Source organism: Schistocerca nitens, chromosome 2 (genome assembly GCF_023898315.1).
Source record: "Schistocerca nitens isolate TAMUIC-IGC-003100 chromosome 2, iqSchNite1.1, whole genome shotgun sequence".
Classification (NCBI taxonomy): Eukaryota; Metazoa; Arthropoda; class Insecta; order Orthoptera; family Acrididae; genus Schistocerca; species Schistocerca nitens.
The window spans coordinates 844,907,081-844,928,835 of NC_064615.1; the positions used below are offsets into that span (position 1 = coordinate 844,907,081).

At 43.6% G+C, this 21,755-nt stretch overlaps 1 pseudogene; it reads right to left on the bottom strand.

Moving 5' to 3' along the window:
* Positions 1 to 14,830: 14,830 nt before the first annotated feature.
* Positions 14,831 to 14,948, bottom strand: LOC126237935 (5S ribosomal RNA; annotated as a pseudogene).
* Between the last annotated feature and the right edge of the window lie 6,807 nt (positions 14,949 to 21,755).

Below are 21,755 nucleotides of genomic sequence, written 5' to 3' on the forward strand. Positions count from 1 at the left end.
ACTTTTTTAGCTAACAACAGAAGAATTAAAAATAGGAAGTAGCTAGTTTAAGTAAGCATGTACGAAGAGACTATGAAAATATTTCAGAATCACCTCAACATTGTTGACCCGTTAAGTCAGAAAAAACTGAAGTCGATAAGAAAGTAGAAAGACGCAGGTCTGCCAAAACCAAGTGAGCTTTCACTCTGGAAACAGCATCCTTATGCCATAGTTGGATTCCCCACAAGTAGGAAATTTCTCTGATGCTAGTGGCAAGAGAGCTGTCACACAGCACCACAGTCGATACTGAAGTAATTAATTGAGGGTATTCTCACTACTAAAATTAGACTATTGCCAGAGAGGAGCAGCACACGAGTTGGTAACCAGCCATCGTTCCTGAAAAGACATCCCTCTTAAGAGTCTTACTGTGGGTGAGCGTCCATGCTTGTCGAGTGCTGTAGGCAAGCGGGATGCTCTCAGCCCTTGTGGGGCATATTGAGGAACTTCTTTATTGACAAGTAGGGGCTCCAGTCTTGTAAACAGACAACGGATGGGAGAGAGGTGTGCTGACCACGTGGCTCTATATCCGCATCCAGCGGCCGATCGGTACCGCTTGACCTTCAAGGCCTGATCGGGTGGGATCTAGTTTTAGTTTGAATTTTACTAAAGATAAAAAAGAAGCATTTCCGGTACAGGTCTATCCAGGATGCACTCCAAGGTTTAATTGCTCTGAGAAGTCGAGGAACACAATGTCGGGAAAAAGATATCCTCTGAAGAAGTAATGTACACTACTGCGTAAAAAGTGAAACACTGAGAAGCTATGGTCTACAACACGCTACGATAAGAGGACGTGTAGAACAGCGGAACCATAATAAGTGATTTAAATGGCAGAGAGGTGGCGTACACGTAGGAGCTGTTGGGCCCAACAGCACCTTCTTTTGTTGACCGGGCAGGTCAGTGTTACGCATCGCTCTGTCGATGCGGAGTTTTCATACGAAGTGTAAATGTGTAACCAAGTGGCACTATGCTTCTCCGACGTCACAGGGTGGAATATCGACATGTGAGTATGTTAGAATCGGCGGCAGGCCTGTCGTCCCGTGACACTGTGACTCGTACAGGGAACGGAGCTTCACCAGTGACGTCTACATGGAACCGGCGTAGAGAAGAGGAACGTACACAGCGCCGATAGGGTACTAAATGACACAAGGTGACTACAGCGCGAAATGGCCGTCATCCTATCCTCTTGGCCGTAACGGACAGAACAGCTTCGTCCATAGTGCTGGCGCGCAGTTGGAGAATTCCAAAGGGTGTGAACATGTATGCTGTCAACGGTTCGACGCCGTCTCCTGTGGACCGGAACGTCGCCACTGTCGTGTTGGCATGCAAAATATTGTGTTTTCGGACGAGTCCAACTTGTCCTGCAGTGATGGCCGCAAACACGTTCGACACCGCAAAGGTGAACGGAATGAGGCACACCGAATTGTTGAGCGACATAGCGAACAAACGCCAAGTGCCTACAACACCCGATCTCACCATCTACGTCTTGAGGACAACCTGAACAGGTACCGCTACATCAGGGAAGATTTACAGCCCGAAGCACGCCCCCCCTCCTCCCCCTTGCAAGACAACGCCCAGTCTCATGTAGTGACGAACGTGCAAAACTACTTCGAAGAGCGACCGGGTACGCTGATTCCCTACGCCTGACATGTAGCTCATCGTATGTGTCTAAGATACGGTCGATAGGCAACGTGTTCATTCAGATCTTTCGGCAGCCACAGTTGATGCTTTGTGGACGCGCCAACAAACACCGTGGCAAAGTATTCTCTTAGCCACAAACAATCCAGAGCGGATAGAGAGCATCATGACTGATACAGGGATTAGTGATCACAAGGTTGTTGTAGCTAGGCTCAATACCGTTTCTTCCAAATCCACCAGAAACAAACGCAAAATAATTTTATTTAGAAAAGCGGATAAAGTGTCACTGAAGCCTTCCTAAGAGACAATCTCCATTCCTTCCGAACTGACTATGCAAATGTAGACGAGATGTGGCTCAAGTTCAAAGACATTGTAGCAACAGCAATTGAGAGATTCATACCTCATAAATTGGTAAGAGTTGGAACAGATCCCCCATGTTACACAAAACAGGTCCGCACGCTGTTGCAGAGGCAACGGAAAAAGCATGCGAAGTTCAGAAGAACGCGAAATCCCGGAGATTGGCTAAAATTTACAGACGCGCAAAATTTGGCTCGGACTTCAATGCGAGATGCCTTTAATAGGTTCCACAACGAAACATTGTCTCGAAATTTGGTAGATAATCCGAAGAAATTCTGATCGTATGTAAAGTACACAACCGGCAATACGCAGTCAATACCTTCGCTGCGCAGTGCCGATGGTACTGTTACCGACGACTGTGCCGCTATAGCGGAGTTATTGAACACAGTTTTCCGAAATTCCTTCACCAGGGAAGACGAATGGAATATTCCAGAATTTGAAACACGAACAGCTGCTAGCATGAGTTTCTTAGAAGTAGATACCTTAGGGGTTGCGAAGCAACTCAAATAGCTTGATACGGGCAAGTCTTCAGGTCCAGATTGTATACCGATTAGGTTCCTTTCAGAATACGCTGATGCAATAGCTCCCTACTTAGCAATCATATACAACCGCTCGCTCACCGATAGATCTGTACCTGCAGATTGGGAAATTGCGCAGGTCGCACCAGTGTTTAAGAAGGGTAGTAGGAGTAATCCATCGAACTACAGACCTATATCATTGACGTCGGTTTGCAGTAAGGTTTTGGAGCATATACTGTATTCAAACATTATGAATCACCTCGAAGGGAACAATCTATTGATACGTAATCAGCATGGTTTCAGAAAACATCGTTCTTGTGCAACGCAGCTAGCTCTTTATTCGCACGAAGTAATGGCCGCTATCGACAGGGGATCTCAAGTTGATTCCGTATTTCTAGATTTCCGGAAAGCTTTTGACACCGTTCCTCACAAGCGACTTCTAATCCAGCTGCGGGCCTATGGGGTATCGTCTCAGCTGTGCGACTGGATTCGTGATTTCCTGTCAGGAAGGTCGCAGTTCGTAGTAATAGACGGCAAATCATCCAGTAAAACTGAAGTGATATCAGGGAAGCGTCTTGGGGCCTCTGCTGTTCCTGATCTATATAAATGACCTGGGTGACAATCTGAGTAGTTCTCTTATGTTGTTCGCAGATGATGCTGTAATTTGCCGTCTAGTAAGGTCATCCGAAGACCAGTATCAGTTGCAAAGCGATTTAGAAAAGATTGCTGTATGGTGTGTACAGGTGGCAGTTGACGCTAAATAACGAAAAGTGTGAGGTGATCCATATGAGTTCCAAAAGAAATCCGTTGGAATTCGATTACTCGATAAATAGTACAATTCTCAAGGCTGTAAATTCAACTAAGTACCTGGGTGTTAAAATTACGAACAACTTCAGTTGGAAAGACCACATAGATAATATTGTGGGGAAGGTGAGCCAAAGGTTGCGTTTCATTGGCAGGTCACTTAGAAGATGTAACAAGTCCACTAAAGAGACAGATTACACTATTCTCGTTCGTCCTCTGTTAGGATATTGCTGCGCAGTGTGGGATCCTTACCAGGTGGGATTGACGGAGGACATCGAAAGTGTGCAAAAAAGGGCAGCTCGTTTTGTATTATCAAGTAATGGGGCAGAGAGTGTGGCAGATATGATACGCGAGTTGGGATGGAAGTCATTAAAGCAAAGACGTTTTTCGTCGCGGCGAGATCTATTTACGAAATTTCAGTCACCAATGCGAAAATATTTTGTTGAGCCCAACCTACATAGGTAGGAATGATCATCAAAATAAAATAAGAGAAATCACAGCTCGAACAAAAAGGTTTAGGTGTTCGTTTTTCCCGCGCGCTGTTCGGGTGTGGAATGGTAGAGAGATAGTATGATTGTGGTCCGATGAACCCTCTGCCAAGCACTTAAATGTGAATTGCGGAGTAGTCATGTAGATGTAGTGTATTTCGGCACACTCTGGTTCCATGCCACGTCTAGCGGCTCTCGTTGGACCACGCAGTGGCGCTACTCTGTACTGAATTTCCACAGTCGCAATGAATGTACAGTTCTGTAAATCAAATCCCTAATTGGTGGAATAAATTTAATTGTGATCACATCCCTCAGTCTTGGTAATTCACTTCTCCAAACAGTGGTGTATATCAGTCGTCGTCAAACTACGGCCTGCGGGCCGGATATGGCCCGCGACAGCCGTTCATCCGGCCCGCCGACGGTATCTGAATTTTCTTGATGTAACATACGGAGTACGAGACGTTTCTGTCCTCCTGCTGGTCCTGCTAGGGCTACTGCAGCTGTTAAACCTGACAATGGAGCTCCTGAAGCACAGTTCGTGTGTCGTGAACTACTCACACTCCCTTCGGAATTTTTTGGAAAACTACTTGGCGCCGGCCGCTGTGGCCGGGCGATTCTAGGCGCTTCAGTCTTGAATCGCGCGACCGCTACGGTCGCAGGTTTGAATCCTGCCTCGGGCATGGATGTGTGTGATGTCCTTAGGTTTAGTTAGGTTTAAGTAGTGCTAGGTTTAATTAGTTCTAAGTTCTAGGCGACTGATGACCTCAGAAGTTAAGTCGCATAGTGCTTAGAACGTAATGTCATTGAAAGCGACCTGTATGCAGGTCCTCATGTAATGGTGTGGGGTGGGATTACGATTGGTGCACGTACACCCCTGCATGTCTTTGAGAGATGAACTGTAACAGGTCAGGTGTATCGGGACGTCATTTTGCAGCAGTATGTCCACCTTTTCAGGGGTGCAGTGGGTCCTACCTTCCTCCTGATAGATGATAACGCACGGCCCCGCCGAGCTGCCATCGTGGAGGAGTACCTTGAAACAGAAGATATCAGGCGAAACCCCATCGAGCACATCTGGGATGCTCTCGGACGACGTATCACTGCACGTCTTCAAACCCCTACGACACAAGGAGCTCCTACAGGCAAAGGTGCAAGAATGGGAGGCTATACCCCAGCAGCTGCTCTACCACCTGATCCAGAGTATGCCAACCCTTAGTGCGGCCTGTGTACGTGTGCATGGTGATCATATCCCATATTGACAGTAGCGTTTTGTAGCACATGTGTTTTGGGACGGTTTTGTCAACTTCTCACCAATACCGTGGAGTTGCAGATCTGTGTCGTGTGTGTTCCGTATATGCCTATGCTAATAGCGCCAGTTATGTGTAGTGCCACATTGAGTGGTACCACATTCTGCAATTATCCTTAATTTATGAGCATGAGTGTAGTTTAGGTTCCAGTTGACCAAGTCTGACCACCACAAGGGAGCTGCACGAGGCACGTTATAAATCTTTACATCTGCCCTGAAACACTGTGTGTCATCGCGCACCATTGGCCGGACACTAGCAGGAGCCGGAGTAGTCTACTGAATTACTGTTCAGCGCAAAGGCTGCCTTAACACCACAAGACAGATGACTGCGTTTGGAACGGAGCCATGGCCGGGAGACATGGACTGCTGATGAACGGCGTAGCATAGTGTTCAGCGAAGGATCGGGGTTCTACGCTAGCCACAGCTGACGATTATTATCGGCGAGTATCGTGGCTTTCCAATGTTTTGAAGAGGCACACCGGCGTTACTCCCGGCATCATGCTGTGGGGAGCTATCGAATGTGACTTCACGTCATAGTTGGTAGTGACTGAGCAAACTCTGACGGCACAAAGGCATGTCACGGACACCCTGCTTCCTCAAGTGTCAACTCTCACGCGGCAGTATCGTGGTGTCGGTTTTCAACAGGACAACGCTCGTCCACAGATGGCACGTGTCTCTTTGAACTGTCTGCGGGATGCTGAGGTACTCCCGTGTCCACAAGATCCCAAAACCTGTCCACGATAGAAGATGTGTGGAACCATGGGGCCAGGTCGGGCGTCAACTCAGTCCCAATGGCAGTATCCAGGATATAAGGAACTAGTCACAGTTGAGCGTCATCTTGCGTCATGGAGGAAAAGAACGGCTTAACGACAACCCTTACAAGTCGAGTTAGTGCATGCATCCAGACGTGGTGCAACGGCGTACTGATGTGGACTCATTTAGCCAAATCCCTTGTAATTTTGACTCGATTTTGCAATTACTGAAATTATATCACATAAACACCGTCAAGTTTCCTTTCCTTCCCCCTTCCTAGGTGCTCTTTTTTTGTCAGGCTGTGTACATAACTAGTGAAGTGTGCCGCCGTTACGACACTGAATATTCTGGGGAAAATAAAACGAAATACCTTATAGGAAAAAGAAGAATCCTATATTACGGAGACTGTTGCAACGCTGCAAAAAAGTCACAACCTTTAACTCCAAGTAAGAAAAGAATAACAATGTGAATTGTACAGAATATAAGTTGAAACACGTGTACTGCTAATATAGGAAAACATGGCACAGAAAAGAGGAATTATAACTAGCAGAGTCTAGATTTCTGACTTTTTTCCTTGCTCATTACGGGAAATGTTAATAAAGGGCTATATCAATTATTCTTTAAAAGGTAAAGTTAAAAAGTACGTGTATAAGACTTGTAAATTTCTGTAGTTTCGAGTTCGTTGGGCTAAACGTGGATGGAGTGCAAAATGACGAATACGTTAGCCGTTACCTGAAAATGGAATACAGCCGTGGCGACACACTTTCTCTCCTACGGGCACACATTTTTCTACTTTAAAGTTCAATTGATTCGCTAACCTGCATACTGAAGCCTTTGTTGTCACCATAGAATACTCCCATCCCTTACTACAGGCTTCGCATCTCTAGCGTTTTCTAAATCTTTCTGGTTTCGTAACTTGTCATTGCAGTGCTATTTACAACGCCTCGTAAAGTGTTCTCGCAATAGCCTTCGACACAAATAAAGCTTTTGCATCCTCCGGTGCCGTCGCTGCACGTTATACATAGTTATGTACGTTTTTCAAGTTTTTAATTCGTATTGGTTGGTTGTTTGGGGAAGGAGACCAGACAGCGAGGTCATCGGTCTCATCGGATTAGGGAGGGACGGGGAAGGAAGTCGGCCGTGCCCTTTGAAAGGAACCATCCCGGCATTTGCCTGGAGCGATTTAGGGAAATCACGGAAAACCTAAATCAGGATGGCCGGACGCGGGATTGAACCGTCGTCCTCCCGAATGCGAGTCCAGAGTCTAACCACTGCGCCACCTCGCTCGGTTTAATTCGTATGTCAAAACACACACGGTTATTTTTTCCAATCGCACCCTCATGCCTTGTACAAAGGAAAGAATTCTACCTCTAGGAGTGTCATTAGCGATTGTCAACGAGTAGTTTCGGGTGAAAAACTAACCTGGCTTCTTTTGCTATTGAATGCCCTACCAAAGTGGGAAGAAATGATTGCTATACACTGACCGCAAAACAATCGCAACACCCAAAAATAATAAATGTAGAGTCATGAAGTCTCGAAAGTCACAAAAATATCATCCACACAAGTGGAAAGACTGCAAGAGAAATTATCGCACAATCAGCTTAACAGCTCATGCATCCAAGATAGTGACAAGAATAATATGCAGAAGAAGGGAAAAGGAAATTGAGGATGTGTTAGATGACGATCAGTTTTGCTTTAAGATAAGAAAGGCACGAGAGAGGCAATTTTGGCGTTGCGGTTGATAATGGAAGCAAGACTAAAGAAAAATAAAGACACGTTCATGGGATTTGTCGACTTTATTCGACAATGTCAAATGGCGCAAGATATTCGAAATCTGAGAAAAAGCTATAGGGGTAAGCTATAGGGAGAGACGGGTAATACACAACTAAGAGCCAAGGGAGAATAATAAGAGTGGAAGACCAAGAACGAAGTGCTCGGATTAAAAAGAGCCTATGACAGGGGTGTAGCTTTTCCCTCCCCCCTTTTCAATCTATTCATCAAGGAAGCAATGATGGAAATAAACGAAAGGTTCAAGAGTTGAATTAAAATTTAAGGAGAACGGATATCAATGTTAAGATCTGCTGACGACATTGCTATCCTCTGTGGAAATGAAGAAGAATTACAGGACATACTGAATGGAATGAACAGTCTAATGAGTGTAGAATAAGAACTGAGTAAATCGAAGAAAGACAAAAGCAATAAGAAGTAGCGGTAATGAGAACAACAAGAATATTAACATCAGGATTGATGGTCGTAAAGTAGATGAAGTTAAGAAATTCCGATACGCAGGCAGCAAAATAGCCCATGACGCACGGATTAAGGCGGACGTCAAAAGCAAACTAGCACTGGCAAAAAGGGCATACATGGCCAAGAGAAGTCTAGTATCAGATACAGATATTAACCTGAGGGAGAAATTTCTGAGATCGTACGTTTGTTGCAGAGCGTTGTATGGTAGTGAAACATGGGCTATGGAAAATCTGGAAGAGAAGAGAATCGAAGAATCTGAGGTGTGCTGCTACAGATGAATGTTGAAAATTAGGTGGACTGATAACGTGACGAATGAGGAGGTTTTGTGCAGTACCAGAGAGGAAAAGATTATATGGAAAACACTAACAAGAAGAAGGGACAGAATTGGTCATCCGTTAACACTCAAGGAATAACTTCCATGATACTAGAGGGAGCAGTAGAGGGTAAAAACTGTAGAGGAAGACAGAGATTGGAATACATCCAGCAAGGATTTGAGGACTTAGGTTCCAAGTGGTGAGATGAAGAAGTATGCACATGAGATGAATTCGTGGTGGGCCGCACAAAACTAGGTAACATATTTATGTGATTAACATTGCAAGATCACAGGTTAATGTAAGTGTGGCATAAGCCATTGCGCATGTGAAATGCTGATACATTTATAACGGGTGTTGAATGCAAGCTTACAAAGGTGCACGTACTGTGTTGTATAGATGCCGGGTGAGGTTGAGATCCCTGTCTGTTGCACTTGGTCCGTCAATAAAGGAACGGTTGATGCTGGCGGAGTATAATGCTTGAGTTTTCGTCCGATGACCGTTATGTGCTCGACTGGAGACGGATCTGGCTATCGAGCAGGCCAAGGTCACGTGTCGACACTTTGCAGAGTATGTTAGGTTACAACAGCGGTGTGCGGGCGGGTGTTATCCTGTTGGAAAAACCTCCTAAAATGCTGTCTATGAATGGCAGCACAACAGGTCGAATCACCAGACTGACTTACAGTTTTGCAGGCAGGGTGCATGGGATAGGCCTAACCAATAGAGTACTCCTGCAGTCATATGAAACTGCACCGCGATCATAATTCTCAGCGTACACTATGCGATCAAAAGAGAGTGTTATCCGGACACCTGGCTGAAAACTACTTAGAAGTTCGTGGCGCCCTCCATCGGTAATGTTGGAATTCAGTATGGTGTTGGCCCACCCTTAGCCTTGATGACAGCGTCCACTCTCGCAGGCATACGTTCAGTCAGGTACTGGAAGGGTTCTTGGGGAATGGCAGCCCTTTCTTCAAGGAGTGCTGCACTGAGGAGAGGTATCGATGTTGGTCGGTGAGGCCTGGCACGAAGTCGACGTTCCAAAACACCGCAAAGGTGTTCTATATGATTCAAGTCAGGACTCTGTGCAGGCCAGGTCATGCATAACCTGATAAATGTACATCTCTTGGCTACAGTCAAAACTTACGTTGGTCATTTACTGTTAAGACCAACTTGAGTGGCCGGAATTTAAAATAAATTCCACGTCACCAAGTGTCTGTTAAGCCTGCAAGTATAGTAATAAGACGTTGGGTAAGTACAATGACTTTTCGTGGCGTACTGGTCAATGCGGCAAGTTATTGGCTTTCAGAAAATTTATTTCATCTGTGGAGCCTGTTGCAACTTAAGTATTGAAATTAATTTATTGAGGATAAATGACCAAAATTCGAAAGCCGAATAAGTCGATGATGAACAAATTACGGAAGTAGGGATATGACGATGGACGCAGTGGGATTTAAGAATCTGCCACAGAGAAGAAGAAGTAAGTTTCACGGAATAAATAAACCACTGACAATATGGTTTACTATGTTAGCAGGCAGCAATTTCTGCGTTCCTATGAACAATACAAAGAAATATCAGCATCACAAGAAAATTTGATTTGTTGTACAGAACTGGACTAAAAAGGGTAACAAGGAAAGTCTGAGAAAAATTGTTCTGCATGTGAGATTTAGTTTTAAATTTTTACAAAAAGAAATGAAGCGTGAAAATCGGAGTGGGCAGTGGTTTATTCAGACGGAACATGGTTTCGTACACGTTCGTATAGACGTGTATCATGTGATAGCGCTCCACTGGTAAAAATGCATGGTTGTATACTTTCAACTACCTCCCCTTCGTGGTTCTCGGGTGCCGACACGTTGTTTCTGTTCCGTGAACAGATCTTGAGCTATTTACTTGGTAATACTTGGACTCTTGTCCGTCAAAATATTTTCTGTTGACGTATGCTTTGGTCGCCAACAGTCTCCTGACTCTCAACTCAGTGCTCTTGACGTGACATTTGTGCAGAACACTGAGCCAACGAAAAAAAGGAAGGAAGATTAAGGTGTTATATCTTGTCGATGACGATGTAGTTGTAAGCGGAGCACAAGTTTGACTTAGGGTGGATGAAGAAGGAAATATGCTGTATTGTTTTCGGAGAGAATGTGGGCCACTGCCCCGCCTTACACGTGATGTGATTATCATCGCGGAGCACATTAAAGGTGGTTTCCATCGTGGGTGGCGCACACTTAGAAACAAGGTGCCACATCACACGAAACGTGCTCCGCAACATGGTTTGTGAGCTCAGCGCTCTCCAGCGGCAGTTGTCATCTGTATTTGGTGCGCGAACTACACCGTCCGTTAACGAAAATGCACTCGGGTAAATTTCCTATGTTGAAACACACGTTTCTTCACTTGTCCATATGCTAGCCATGTTATTTTTTTCTGTAGCATAGATAATAAAACTTCGATATGACTGAACAGCCCCCCGTAGTAGCCGATGTTGCTAACACACTCGTGGACGGAGGCACTCGACTCCTGGCAGTGGAAAATTGTCACCGCCACTGTTTGACTAGCAAGAGGAGCTCCTGATCGCCAGTCTTTGTAAAAATGTCGTGGATTAAATTCAAAACCTCTCTGCAGTGTGTTATAAAGTGATGGCATTTGACACTGTTGACGTTGATCCGTCCGACGTATGAAGACATAAAGATCGGTGGCCTCCCTTGATGTTATTCGAGAGGAGAAGGATATGTGCCGATACCCGGCACTACGTTTCCCTCTCGCTTCTCTTCATCCTTAAAAACACGAACCCAGCTGTACAGTGTACAAGCTCTCATCAAAGTCATTCACATAGGCACAGATACACACATTACACTTCGTAACAGGTCGGTGGAAGGCAAAAGCAAATCATCTTCTCTAGGACCTTGAGTAGAACGGCAATGCAGCTTTGCTGTATGGTTGAATGATGATGGAGTCCTTTTGGGTAAAATATTCCGGAGGTAAAATAGTCCCCTATTCAGATCTCCGGGCGGGGACTACTCAGGAGGATGTCGTTATCAGGAGAAACAAAACTGCCGTTCTACGGATCGGAGCGTGGAATGTCAGGTCACTTAATCGGGCAGGTAGGTTAGAAAATTTAAAAAGGGAAATGGATAGGTTAAGGGGCTCCGGAAAGGCTCAAAATCATGAAAAGTTCAATTTATACTTTTTTGCGTTTTCTGAATCTGCAGACTATTACCTTTTAATAGATAAATAATTTATTCGATTCCGAAGACTACAACTATTTTTAAATTTTTTTTTGAAATGTGTTCTACATGGGCGTGACCCACTGTGGCGCTGTTAAACTGCTGTCAAATGGTGTTGTTATTATTAACGTCCGTGTTCATCAGGTACATTTTAGTGATGTGAGATAAAGTATGTGTTGTGGCTAACCTGTGATGGTTCAATATATATCGCTGGTGTGATTGTCGATTGTTTCGTGTTTATTTACTCTGTCGTTATCTCGAAAATATTCGTAATTAATTCTGTTTCTTGAGTCTCTGTTTTGTTGAAGTATAATAATGAGTAAAAGTAAAGTTGTTAGAAATCCTCTGAAGGCTTTTAAGAAAAGGAGAAATGTTGGAAAGCCAAAGGTATGTGTTATTACTGTAAACAATAAAGACGATAACCAAGTGAGTGAACCTAACCTCTCAAGTACACCTGCCCATAGCAGTGAAAGTGGGAAAGAAAATACTTCACAGAAGAAGCTTGGTTCAATGAGTGAAAACTATGAAAGTTTTATGGGCGAATCGGATGTGAATGAAATATTTGATATGTCGGTTCTCAAAGGAATTTTTTCAAACTATGTAAGATGTATTCATTGTAGTGAAGTTGGTCTGGAACTCTCCGTAATAAAGCACGTAGGACTTGCTAGTGAAATACAACTGAAATGTGATAAGTGTTCTTACATGACCACCTTTTGGAACAGTGTTGCAGTAACTGCAACTGAAGAAAATGGTAGCAAAATCTACGAACACAACATTAGATTTGTTTATTCCTTGCGTTCAGTTGGTTCTGCCAGTACCTCGTCTCCTACCTTCCAAACTTTACAGAATCTCTCCTGCTAACCTTGCAGAACTAGCACTCCTGAAAGAAAGGTCCCGAGTCTCGGTCCGGCACACAGTTTTAATCTGCCAGGAAGTTTCATATCAGTGCACACTCCGCTGCAGAGTGAAAATCTCATTCTGGATTACTGCTGACATTTATTGTCAACAACATTGAGACATCTTGCAGACGGAATCAAAGACCAACGAGCAGGAAGACTGTGCGAAGTAATGCTACTCCACGATAACGCCCACTCACATTCTGCTAGACGGATTAAAACTAAATTGAACTCCGCCCGAACAGGCCATAAAGGCCCAACAGTACCGACCGGCCGCCGTGTCATCCTCAGGCGTCACTGTCTGCGGATATGGAGGGGCATGTGATATGCACACTGCTCTCCCAGCTGTATGTCAGTTTACGAGACCGGAGCAGCAACTTCTCAATCAAAAAAAATGGTTCAAATGGCTCTGAGCACTATGGGACTCAACATCTTAGGTCATAAGTCCCCTAGAACTTAGAACTACTTAAACCTAACTAACCTAAGGACATCGCACACACCCATGCCCGAGGCAGGATTCGAACCTGCGACCGTAGCAGTCCTGCGGTTCCGGACTGCAGCGCCAGAACCGCTACACCACTTCTCAATCAAGTAGCTCCACAGTTTGCCCCACAAGGGCTGAGTAAACCCCGCGTGCCAACAGCGCTCGGCAGACTGGATGGCCACCCTTCCAAGTGCTAGCCCAGGCAAATAGCGTTTAACTTCGCTGATATGATAGGAACCGTTTTACCACTGCGGCAAGGCCGTTAGCCGCAAGACTGTCAATAAGCACAATATAGGAACTGGGTTGGAAAGTCATTCCGCAGCCATTTGATTCACCTGATCTTGCACTGTCAGATTTTCACCTCTCTATCGAAGAGCATTCGAGGAAATTCCTTACCGGATGAAAATGCGCCTCGAACGTGGCACGAAGAGTTCTTCCCCCAAAACCACGTGATTTCTACAGTCTGCGGGCGGAATGGAAAAGTTGACGGCGTTCGCAGACCGTTGAAAAGAGCCAAGGAGAATGTATTACTGATGACTAAAGTCTCATGTGTATTATTGAGTTTATGAAGTTATGGAAAATCTCTACGAACTTATGCTCCAACCCAATATTATCGTGTTAAAGGAGAGTACACTGGATGAGTGGGTAAGAATCACGGAGATTCAGCTTGCGAGATATGACTGTTTACGCACAGTACACTGCGTTAGCGGAATGCTATGTGCAACGTGCAGCTACGTACTCGCCGTCTGTTCTGCTGCGGTGTGGGCACCCAGACCGATAGTGCTCTGCTGCAGCAGACAAAAATAGAGTATGGGGTGTCCGGCGTCTAAATATGGAGCAAGGGCGGCGAGTGTGTGTAGGTGTGCGGGGCTCGGGCAGGAGTTGGCGATCCAAAAGGAGGAGCGGCCCGCGGGATGGAATTTGGCCGGAGCGCCTGCCTGCTGCGAGGTGCGGAGCGGCTCGGAGCGGTGCGACGCCGCACAGATGCCGGGGCGGCGGTCCGCCGGCCGAACAGCATGGCGGATCGCGCGAGATTGCATCCGACACCGTCTCCTTTCAGTTTCAATTAAGCGTGAAACAGGCGGGCGCTCTGCTCATTAGAGCTTCATTACACATTCCCAGACGGCAGAGAACAGAGAGGGGCCTCGCCGTCGCTCTCCGACGAGTCGCGCCTCCGTTGTCGCTTCTGCCGTGAGTGCGACGACTGGCCGGCCGGCGCCGGTGACTCGCCGAGACGGCGTTTCCCGGAATTATTCAGCGGCTTCCTTCTGTGAACTGCAGCTTGACGCTCCTCTTCGCTCTGGAGGACACGTACGATACAAGCTCCCCCTTTTCTTATATCACACGTAGTATTCCTGCCCAGGCTTTTCTGTATGAACTGTTACGCCTTTACCAACAAATGATTAAAAAATGATGGTGCGTATTTATTACTCATATGCTACAAGTGTAGCATATAAGTCTGACTCTCCCAGTTTCGACTGTACGCAGTCCATCTAGGGCTCCATTTCATTCATTATTATTAGCGAATGTCCCCATTGGAGAACGATAAGCAGGTGATCTTCAATCTTTCTTAATAAAAGCACTCCGTCTTCAGGCCACTAGTGGCCTACCGGGACCATCCGACCGCCGTGTCATCCTCAGTGGAGGATGCGGATAAGAGGGTCGTGTGGTCAGCACGCCACTCTCCCAGTCGTTATGATGGTATTCTTGACCGAAGCCTCTACTATTCGGTCGAGTAGCTCCTCAATTGGCATCACGAGGCTGAGTGCACCCCGAAAAATGGCAACAGCGCATGGCAGCCTGGATGGTCACCCATCCAAGTGCCGACCACACCCGACAGCGATTAACTTCGGTGATCTCACGGGAACCGGTGTATCCACTGCGGCAAGGCCGTTGCCCTAATCTTTCTTAGGGTTCTTCTTATTTTCTCAAAATTTCTTCATTTCCTCCCCGAAGGCCGTCTTTCTTTCTTCGGTCCACTTTTGTAGGTATGGTATTGGTTTCGTCTCTGGAATAAACTTCCATTTATCAATTTTACTTCTGGAAGTATTCCTGTCTGATGTGTTTGTTACGTCAATTTTTGCTTTTGTCAAATCCTTTTGAACTTCAGTTACCCAAGTTATTGATGCTTTACGGGATATCACATAGTCCAACAGACGTTTAGTTAGTCTGTATCCATGTAATCCGTCTAGGTATCCTAAGAACTTTATTCGTCTCTTTCTGATGTCAGTTTCAGTGTTTGATACTTTTTTGTTATCTCGATGGTTTGCAGTCTGTATTAATCTTCGGTGTATCATGGTTCCAGACTTTCTCTAATAATCTTTCTCTCTACTTTCTTAATTTCTTGTAAATCTAGTTTTCGTTTCAGTGAGAGTGTTTCAATTGCGTATGTGACTGTCGGTTTGATCATTGTGTTGTAATTGCTGCTTTTAGAACCTTTCGACAGGCATTTTTCGTTATACAAATTTGAAACAAGTCCAGACGCTACCTTTATTTCTGCAGTCTTTTTTTGTGCAATTTTTTCAACTCCATTGGTTCAACAATTTGACCGAGGTACTTAAAGTGTTTGACTCTGTTGATTTCACCATAATTTGTTTTAAGTTTCGGAATACCTAACTTGGCACACATGAATTCGGTCTTCTCAGAAGAGATTTTCAGTCCAGCCTTTTCTGCAGTCTTTAGGGTCTCGATTTGTTTTACTGCTGTTTCTTCACCTTTATTAATGACCTACATCTTTCAGAAATGATAACATATTAAGTCGCTAAAATATGAAGGTTCATACAACAATAATGGCAGATAGTTCAAAACACGGATTAGATTCATCCAAAAAGTAGAAATAAGATCAGAATATAATATATCGGAAGTTAATGTAGAAAAAATTATTTTATCACTCTCTCTAGTTATGCTTGCTCACTTACAACCTACGAAAAAACCTCCATCCTGTCTTCTCAAGAATGTCTTCTGTCTCACAAGATTGATTCGATCATGAACAAAGAACGTTTACGAGAGTGTATAAAATTAAGTGACTGTAATTCGCACTTAATAATTGTAACTTCCACACTCGTTCGTTTCTGTATGTAATTTAGACCAACTTTACCTCTTCCTCTATAAAATCTACGTATTACCAACTATATACCCACAAAATGTTGTCCAACTTAAACTCGTGTGCTAACCTTTGACTAAACAGAACCTGATTTGAACTGAACTGTAATCTGAATGTATCTTGTCTTTATATTAAATGCGCAACGGAAATAAAACAATTATCTGGCCCAAATCAAAATTTCCACTTATCTTGCGACTTGAGAATATAGTTGCAGATTTCTCGAAAGCACAACAGCAGCAAGCAGGCAGAGCCTACGCTAGATTTCTATTTCTAAATAAAATTTTAAATTATACTCAAACTGTTTCATACCGCGTGGCACGATGTGGTAATGCGTAATGATGAACAGTGGGGTGCGAAGAGCAACTTTCCTATGAAATGATATTCCAAGACAACAATTTTAGAATAAAGTATGTATTCAAAAGGACAGAGTAAAACGTCGCTTTATTTTCACACATAACTCGGGTCTGAACAACACGATGCTTAACAAAGTGAACATAATTTAAAAAGGGTACAAGATTAAGAGAGAATTTCTGTAAATATCATACAGCTTAATCAGTTAATATGTTAATGGAAGAGTCAGGGAAGTGGGGTGATCTTTCTCTCAGCTCTGAGCAAGTTTACTAGCTGACAATAATTATTCCGACGAACTAGGAGCGCAGTGCTGCAGTATTACCTTAAACGTCTTCTCTTAAAAAATAATGACATTATTCAACATATTTATTCTCTTCGCTCTCTAAAACATACATCTTCTTCATCCTTGCTCTCCTTCACAATCAATCTTTCTTCATATAACAGGTACACACAAGTACACACAACACTACTAAATACGTCCATCACCTACCACATTTGAACTAAGAAAGGCTGCGCAGGGGCAAAGACTGTGCCACGACAAAACCAAAGATTGTTTAACAATAAAGTAACTTGCTCTCTCTCTCTCTCTCTGACGTGCATTTCGATAACATACAAAATCCAAAATGATATGCCTATCTTGCACAATATTGCCTTGAAAATCAAGAACTTGAATTATGATGATAATGATAATAATAAATTTTCCTCCTGGACAGTGTAATGTCCCTACAGCAAATACCCTCTACCACGCACCAATTAATCATTTTCAATCAAATCATCGACATTCATTCGCTTTGGAAAAGTTATCTGATCTGATTTTCTCGTAATATATGCGGCGACAGCTCGTCGACGCCAAAGTATTTTGTAGTGCGTTTATTCTTTGAAATAACAGAGATGCATGTATGCATTCTCCATGGTTGTTAGTGGGTAACTAGGACAGCTTCTGGAGTATCTGTTGAGGGATTGACGTGTTTCCGGGAGATACATATTCTGCTTTTCTTCTCGCTAAAGCGAGCCAATTAACATTTGTGCCGCTAGCGGTTTGTTTTGAAGAGAAAGAGATTGTAAAAGGAAAATAATTAAGGCGTGGAATCACCGGAGATCTGGACATATAATGGAGATGGATTTAATTCACGATTTCCTCCATAAATAAGGTTTGTGACTTTTTTGTTCTGGAGTGAATGAACGAATGAGTTTTTTCTGAATCATTTGTTGATCTTGGCCCTGTAATTAGTGGGGAAGTTTCAGCTGTGTCGAAGAGAGCCTGCAATCACTGAGTCTGTGTTAAATCGACCAAAAAGGCTTCGTACACATCTGGAATTCGCAATCTTTCGTAAAAGGAACAAAGTGTCCAAATGATTGATTCTCCCGACTGACTGCAGTGTTTAACAGTAATAATAAATGTAAAGATCTCTTACAGCAAGCCAGCCGCTGATTACCAAGACGAAGGACTCCATCAAAGATTCTATTTGGCTGATTCCTTTTATCCCCCTACCACGTAATGAAGTCTTATATTAAAAACTATACATAGATAAAGGAGAGAAAGAGAGAGAGCGAATGAAAGTAGAGATAATAATAATAATCCTCCATTAGTCTAATTTTTCGCCTGTCTTATCACGGATCAGCCAAGAACTGGGAGGGCCTTACTTTACTGTATAGACTTATGTGTGAAGGTGAAGGGATCTTAAAGACAACAGATACACGCCTCTATGGACAAGACATTACACAGAGATAGCGGCTAGCTGCATTGATCATCTATTCTTAGATAAAGAGACGGCAACTTATTATCCGAACATTTTAAAATGTTAAAACAGTTATTAAACGTATTTATTCACGATCATGATTTCAATATTTTATGTTATTCTCAAGTTGAGAGGTGGCTGTAGTTTTGAGGCAAATTCGATAAATTTTTATGTTATTCGTCTTAGTTGCACGAACATACAATTTATTGATGCAGTAGTTACCTGTCGTTCAGACGTAACATTACATGCATACATGCATAGGCTGTCTTATCAACAAGAGTTGTTCCCACTGTTTGACTTAACTGTACGAAGCTATTCGTGCATTTTGGCACCATGTTGTCTAACTATTTACGGTTAAGAACAAGATCTGTGGTTTCAGAATGGGCGAGTAAGCCCTAAACCAGTAACCAGTGCAGCAATGAATTGTATATTCATGCAACTGAGACAGGCAAAATTAAAATGTATGCAATTTTCATCATTAGTGTACAATGGCGGACCTACCACCACGATGCAGCGTGCCTCGAATCAGCAAGGTTGTAGTTTTATTTGGTAATACATATCCGCCACTAAGGCATTGGATAGCTTGACCAAAGAGATTTGTAAATGGACACACGAATTAGCTAGACGCCTGTGATAAGCTTGGTGAGGCTGATAATTGCTGACGGATTAGAAAATAATTGTGTTCGTAGCCGCTTCACGGTAGCCACGTGGTCCTTAGCATTAAGCTAGATAAGTGTGTTCAGGCCTGTTGTCCAAGTTCACAGGAGAACTATTTCATGGAGTCAGACATTCTAAGCAAGCCACTGGCATGATTTGGTGTGGTCAGATTGTGGCCATGTGCAGTGGACTTGACAACATAAAAATTAACAGTCGGCCAAGAAGTTCTCGCCGCGCATGTGCGCAGGAATTTACTGTCTCGTCTCCTTCCTTCTGAGAGTGTCAACATATGTGTATGTCATAGAGAAATCTTTCGACGAATAGGTATGATATTAAAATTACCTGGGAGAATAAAACTGGGTGCCGGACCGAGACATGTGTCATGGTTTCTGTATACCATGTCTGTCTCGACGTACTTGTGACTGACAAGTTTGTCTAAAGAGGTACGCACCTTGAACTTATACTGTAAATGAAGCCCCTTCTTAACATCACCTTACTGCTCAACACTTTTCGTTTGTTACTGGAAATCCACCTTCTACAAGTAATCGCAAACACAGTGCTGGACGGCGTGATTTATTTCAGGTACAGACAGGGACGATTATACAGGTATTTCAGGCGCTATTGCAGAACAGAGTATCTACATCTCCGTGGATACTTTGCAAATCATATTTAAGTGCCTGGCAGAGGGTCATCGAACCACCTTCACAATTTCCGTGCGAGCTCTGATTTCTCTTATGTTATTATGGTGATCGTTTCTCTCTATGTAGGTCGGCGTCAACAAGATATTTTCGCATTCGGATGAGAAAGTTGGTGACTGAAATTTCGTGAGAAGATTCCGCCGCAACGAAAAACGTCTTTGTTTTAATGATGTCCACCCCAAATCCAGTATCATTTCAGTGACACTCTCCCCCCTATTTCGCAGTAATACAAAACGTGCTGCCCTTCTTTGCACTTTTTCGATGTACTCCGTCAGTCAAATATGGTAAGGATCCCACACCTGCACCTAAGAGAGGCCGGACAAGTGTGGTGTAGGCAGTCTCTTTAGTAGATCGTGTCATCTACTAACTTAATTTTTGCTGTACGTCTACCTTGTGTGACATTTGACCAATATTGTCATTTGAAGAGCTCAGTTTATGAGACTGGTTGCTAGGACTGTCGCAGCTACGGAAGTAGCACGCCAAATTCTCGGGATTTTTGACCATATTACACAGTCGACGGCGTGCCGCTGTGCACTCTATTTAATCATGGTGGTTAACAGTTTGAACAACACCTGTGAGAGAACGGTTCTGCTTTTCTGCGTACTGTACTAAACATGGCCTAACGTAATGAAGACACTGTGATAAAAGTTTACGTGTTTCGTTTGACAGTTACTATGCTACTCTGTTTTGCATTGAACGTTCTGGTGGTTGAATATTACACGTTTCTTTCACCTTCGTGGAAGTAATTTCACAGCAACAAAGGTATCAGCGGAAACAACAGAATAAATAATGCTTATTTTCGTCTTAAATCTTACGTATTAAATCTTTATTGGAATCAAACAGTTGAGGTTAAAAGCGGCAGTCGAGTGAGAGAAGCGCAAAGAAACTGGAGAGGAGTTAGACAGGAATGTGTACTCTCACCACTCCTTTTTAATCTGTACTCAGAATATATATTCCAGTAGTCGCTTGAAGACATTGAGATAGGTATCAAAGTAAACGGGGTACGGTTCAACAACGTAAGTGGATGACACGATCTTAATTGCTGATAACATGAACGACCTACAACACCTTCTTACTGTAGTGGGAAATCACGGTAGAAATACGGGCCTCAGTACACCAAAACGACAAAATTTATAATAGTCATTCGCAATTCAAACGAACATCAAAATGTAGAACTAATGAATAAAAATCAACCCATAGAAAGTGAGAATAGATTCAATTACTTAGGGACGTGGTTATGCGAAAATTTGTCCTCCGACTTGGAAATCAGATGAAGAATTGAGAAGGCCCGCAGTGCATTCATGAAATTTAGCAAAGTGCTTACAAACACTTACTTTGATCTTAATATCAGAATTAGATTTATAAAGGGCTACGTGTAGTCAGTATTTATGTATGGTATGGGAAGTTGGACACTGAAAGTAAACACTACGAACAAGTTGGAAGCATTCGAGATGTTGCAGCAAAGAATTCTTAAAATTCCAGGAACAGCAAGGAAAGCAAATGAAGAGATCTTGAGAATAGTAAAAATGGGCCAATAACTGCTAACTACAAACAAAGGCAAGAAAACAGTTTACGTAAGTCATGTGATACGAAATGAAACTCAATGTCAGGAAGTGGACAGCAGTAAGAAATCCGGGGACTTGGCCCATATCCGAGCGGTTCTAGGCGCTTCAGTCTGCCTCGGGCATGGATGTGTGTGATGGCCTTAGGTTAGTTAGGTTTAAGAAGTTCTAAGTTCTAGGGGACTGATGACCTCAGATGTTAAGTCCCATAGTGCTCAGAGCCATTTGAACCAACTTGGCCCATACAGGAAGAGGCAGGGAAGACTGGTAAATGGGATCGCAAGTATCCGTTAGTGGATACGCAGCAGCAGAAGAAGCGGAGTGGCCTCACAATCCGTGACATGGCACCTCAAGCCGCGCGGCCACTCCGCGCGGCGATTTACAGTTTACAGTCATGCTTAGATGGCAAACACTTGGTGTATGTACTAGTGTACGCGAACTTCTGATGTTATTATCATGAATATGGATGCTAACATTTTTACTTAACAGTCCGAAATTATATTATCATATGAGCATGTCCACGGTAACCAATGAGTTACGAAATACAGCTAAAGAATTTCTATAGAAAATTTAATATATTCCAGTAAATTTAGGT